Raw genomic sequence first — 5,165 nt, 5'->3', positions numbered from 1 at the left:
GATTTAAAGTTGGATGTTTGTAGCAGCTCTTAAGCTAGAAACCACCCAGGCAGAAATTTTATCTGATCAAAACTTCAGCCGACGGAGGCTGACTTTGTGAACCTGGTGTAATAGCTGTTTGAGCTTCCACACACACACACATTAAGGTTTGATAGTGATGTTCTGGACCAGAAAATGAAATTTGTTCCAACGAAGTGTTCACAAGGTTGGTGTCTCATTAATTCTAAATGGAGCAGCTTCAGTCCTTTACTGAGTGACAGATTTGAAGTGCTTAACTTGATTCTCTATTTAGAGCCTCACGTGTTCAAAGACAGTGTGATGAAGAAACATTTAGCAATTATTTATAATGATAATTTCACAGTTTCTCTGGATAAAAGCGAGAAAACATATGAAAAAAAATCAATTAAACTAAAAATATTGATACTGGCATTAGCTATGGGTCAAAAGTGGATGCTTGTATGTCAGTAATTTATTTGCTGCATGCCTTTCTAAAATCAACATCGTCAACCACATGCACATTTTGCTCAGTGTGATTGTTTATCTTCAACATAAACAAAGTTATAAACACCAGAAGTTGTCCTGCAATATAAAGTGGATGCGCAAACACACCCGTTTTGTCTTACAGCCAAAGTCCAGAGCCCAGTGTCTATAGAGAATCAGTGGCGAGGCCTACTCTGCCTGCATGCAGGTGACAGCTGGCCTCTCCAGGCAAACGCAGCGTCAAAGCCAGAATCTATGAACTGCTTATTCTGCAGAAGGCCACTTGCTATTTTTAATCTCTGACACAAAATAGAGGCGAGGAGAGGGAAAGAATTCAAGCTAGGAAGCCGTGGTGCGCACCCAGCGTCGGCCCCATGCCAGGCAGCTGATTTGGCACACTGCAGCAGGTTTAAGTTTATAAACCAGATGGAAACTGAACTAATCAGTTTGCAAGATGATACCAGCTTGCGATTCCTTTCCTCATAAAGTCATTGACCAGTTTTTGATTGTGTGCAAGCGTGTGAATCGCTTAAGGAAATTAGTCAGCTTTGCATATGTTAGAGAAGTAGTAATGTGTTGGGAGAGGCGGGTGACTGTGGAAGAATGAGCCACATCGGGTGCTCTTGTGGGCTGACTCCATGTTGCGTGTTTTTTGGGGGAGGTTTTGTCATATTTCTAACCATGAACTTAAAACAAGATTCTGAAGTATTATCAGAAACCAGGCCCATACATCTGCCATACATTTGTTTACTATATGTCTATACTGGTATAAATTATGGGCCACTAATCAAAAATAAGGTCCATTAGAGAATTAAAAGAATATCCACCTCTCCAACACCACCTTTAGAGAGTCCAACTCCATTCCCATGACATTACTGGCCTTGCACATACAGTAAGTTTACTGAGTCTGTTGGCCTCATAGAAAATCACGAGTACTCACAGATGTTAAAAGATCTCAGCCGCCTCAGAAAATACAGACGACTTTGGCCCTTCCTGTAGAGTGCAGTGGTGTTTTTAACCCAGTCCACTTTATTGTCAGTGTGTACTCTGAGGTATTTATAGTCCTCCACTATGTCCACATCGACCCCTTGGATTAAAGCAGGGGTCGCTGGTTTCCTGGTCCTCCTAAAGTCCACAATCAATTCCTTGGTCTTTGTCACGCTGAGCTGCTGATGATTCTGCTCGCACCATGAGACAAAGGAGTCCACCACAGCCCGCTACTCCATCTCATCACCCTAGCTGGTGCATTCAACCATCGCAGAGTCATCAGGAAACTTCTGAAGATGGCAGGTCTCTGTGTTGAGGGTGAAGTGGAAAGGGGCGAGAATGGACAAACAACAAAGAACCAATTTTGAATTGTATGTTCAAGCATTTTGTGACCAGCACCTGCCATTTGTTCCCCTTTCTTTAGCTGAATCCAAGTCTTGTCAAAACGGATGGAATTATGAGTGCAGAAAAGGAGCATAGGTTTTTTTTGATTCACCATGCCATAAAATCAGCATGACAAACATGTTGCTAAGTCCAGTAGAAGCATAACTGGATAGTAAAAACACACAATTGAACACTTTCAGTCATGGATTGGCCTCCCAAGAGTTCCTACCTCAACATTATTGGAGCGGTGTGGGATCATCTTCACAGAGAACAGAACAAAACGTAGCCAACGTCCAAAGAAGAGCTTTGAATGTCCTCCAGGAACCCTCAGGAACTATTCCTGAATATTACTAAAAGACATGACAAGAAAGCTTATCTCAGAGAGTTCAGGCTGTGTTGAAGACTAAAGATTGTCAAAGATTGTGATTTTGAAGCTCATTAGATTCTACAAACTCTATTTATGCTTTATACGCTTCTTTTCTATGTATGTTTGCAAATGTTTCATCGCTGCACCTATTTCCCATTTCCTAGCTTTATATAAAGAAACTGTTTAATACTTGATTTTTTTGTTTTACAGTAATCTACCAAACACTGAGGTCAGTACATCCTCCAGAAATCCTGCATTAACCATGTTATGCCAGAAATACTCCAAAATGTTTTCTCAGTGAAGATGAGTTAAGTGTCGGGATCCGCTATTGAAGATAAAATACTTATCACTAAGATTAACCTTGTATGATGTTATAATATGAGTTTATACTTGCTTAGGATTCAGCAGAGACGCTGCCTCTTTAACTGTTACCCGTCAGAATTTCATTGGTGGGTGTTTGGTCTTGTCACCAAGCTGAAAGATTAAGCCCCCCCCCCCAGAGAGCAAAAGAAAATTGCTGAGAGCTGTTGTAGCCAATCATCACCACGACAGATAAAAATGAGGCTACAGAAGTAGCCCATGCCAAAAAGTAATCTTAGCCCCTTATCTTTGACAGCGACATCCCTCACTGTATTGCGAGTAAAAAATGTGCTGAAATCACGTAGGTGTGCGTTTGCATCTGTATATTTGTGTTAAAAGATATCAAGACAAGAATAATTCCTCTGTGTGCGTATGGCCATTCTGTGATTTCTGTCTCTTTGTGCTCATCTGATACCCTTACATGTTTAAGATGTTCAAATGCCTTGTGTAGTATTGTATATATTATATATAGGCTTGTCAGTATTAACTCGCTTTGTTCTGTTCCCTGGCCGCCCATTTATCGCACTCTGGAGCATGAAAAGTGGGAGACACTGGCCAGGTCACAGCAGTGCTCACTGGCTCTAATAAGTGTGAGCAGGGTGCCAGGTGGATGTAGGAGATTTTGACACCCCATCATCTGTGGGTCTTCTGCAACTTCGAGGGATGGGGGCGTTTGAAGTCAGCAGTTTCCAGGCCAACCATTCAGCAGGGTTAATTACTATACCAACCAGGTGCCCCCTACCAGTAATGATCAGCGCCCTTACGATCCATTCACCATTCACTCACCTTGCTTTTTTACGCTTACCTGAGTTTTATATCATGTAGTCCCTTTGAGACACTAGAGTTCACAGAGCCATGCAGGTTTGCTCTCGCGGTGCTGCAATTTGAGGACTTTCTGCTCTGTTGCTGACAAGGCTGTTAATATCTGAGACAATAGAAGAAGAAGAAACACAAGATACATGTGTCAGTCATCTTTTCTGTACTTGTTAGGATGGAGTTTCTAAAGTATCAACGATGCACTCTGCATAATTGCCCCTTTTATATAAGCTGTTGCTGCAATGAGTGTGTTTATTTTGTATTTGTTAAAGTGGACTGTTTATCCTTTTCTTTACCATCTGTGTTACAGCTATACTGGCTGAATTCTTATTATGATGCCCACATTAAATATTGCCAAAGTTTGATATAATGATGTCAGCATATGTGCATGTAATCCCGATGGGTCACAGCCCTGGTTTTTGCTACTGTTTAAGCTATATGATGCCAAAAAGAAGAGATGTAGTGCTTGAAAGATTAGTTGTAAAACAGCTGGTTGATCATCTGCAGAGGAAAGGTTTATTTGAAGACTTATAGTCGGGATTCAGAATTCATCGCAGTACAGAAACAACATTAGTGAAGGTCACAAATGATCTTCTTATGGCCTCTGACAGTGGACTTACTTCCTGACATCTGGTTTGTCCTGCCAGATGTTAGTGCAGTGTCCGACATGACAAGTTTGGTGGTGGGTCAGTGATGGTCTCGGGACGCATATCCATGGAGGGATGTACAGTTCACTACAGACTAGGCAGTAGAATGATGAAATTCTTGGAGCCATTGTCACTCTACGCTGGTGCAGTGGGTCCTGGGTTCCTCCTGTTGCACAACAGTGCAGGCGTGATGAGGTGAGAGTATGCAATGCTCTGCAATGACATTCCAGGAAAACAGACTAACCTCCTGCTTCATTTTGATTTTTGGGCTGTCTTTGCAGGTTGATCATTTTCCTTTCCATCAAACGATGTGGCATCCCTGCATTTCTAACACATTAACCAGTCTGCATCAGTATAGATATCCAGTGTTCCTGTAATTTATCTGAGCAGTGTACGGTACTGTGCAAAAGTTTTAGGTAGGTGTGGAAAAAATGCTGTAAACAAAGAATGCTTTCAGAAATATAAATGATTGTTTATTGGCCCCAAATGTATTCTGCAGCAGGACAACAACCCCAAACATACAGTCAAGTGACCATATATTAAAATAAAGTCTAAAGCTAAGCTAACTTGAGCAGGCTGGACCCTTGTACGTATGAAGGTCATTATCACCCAGCGCTTAAGCTGCAACATAAAAAGGAGGCTAACAGAGTTTATTGAATATGTAAGATGAAATATAAAATATATAAACCTATATAATAATGAAAAATAAAGATACATCCTCGCAAGACAACTTAGGCATTCCTTCAAGCCTTATGCTGCCATCTGAACTTCTGACCTTAGAGCCCAGGCAAAGGCCAGTACCAATTACCAAAAATGGCATCAGTCATAGTAATAGAGAAGTTTCATCACAAAGTACTGTCTGCCCAACTCCTGAAAGTTCTTTGCAACCTGCAATGTATTCAGTTTCCAAATGTCTTAGTGGAAAGACTGAAACTGACAACACTAACAACAACATGGCTCCCGGGACCCTGCTGGGAAGCAAGGAAAGCAAACTCTGAATGTTGGAGGCACGAGAACTTGTGGACAGCCGATAAGCAAAAAGGCCACACGGAGGGTCAGCACGTAGTCACACCATACAGTCAGATCTCTATTAAGATAGGAGATGGTGGGCCAGTGTGATAAGA

At 41.6% G+C, this 5,165-nt stretch overlaps 1 long non-coding RNA gene across 2 annotated transcripts; it reads right to left on the bottom strand.

Moving 5' to 3' along the window:
• Nucleotides 1-451: 451 nt before the first annotated feature.
• On the bottom strand, nucleotides 452-4,450 carry LOC146715041 (uncharacterized). 2 transcript variants are annotated; one of them, XR_014918911.1, is made up of 5 exons: nucleotides 4,286-4,450; nucleotides 4,015-4,207; nucleotides 3,384-3,503; nucleotides 2,081-2,201; nucleotides 452-1,774 (listed from the first exon to the last, which is right to left on the bottom strand). It is a non-coding gene; the product is annotated as an uncharacterized LOC146715041 (long non-coding RNA). The 2 variants fall into 2 exon arrangements; XR_014918910.1 differs by having other exon boundaries at nucleotides 4,015-4,450.
• Between the last annotated feature and the right edge of the window lie 715 nt (nucleotides 4,451-5,165).

Source organism: Copadichromis virginalis, linkage group LG3, assembly GCF_057382275.1.
Source record: "Copadichromis virginalis isolate Kocher_CV1m ecotype Utaka linkage group LG3, C_Virginalis_male_GT1.1, whole genome shotgun sequence".
Taxonomy (NCBI): Eukaryota; Metazoa; Chordata; class Actinopteri; order Cichliformes; family Cichlidae; genus Copadichromis; species Copadichromis virginalis.
Note: the sequence above shows the minus strand (reverse complement) of the source record. Positions and strands in the feature narration are given on the sequence as shown.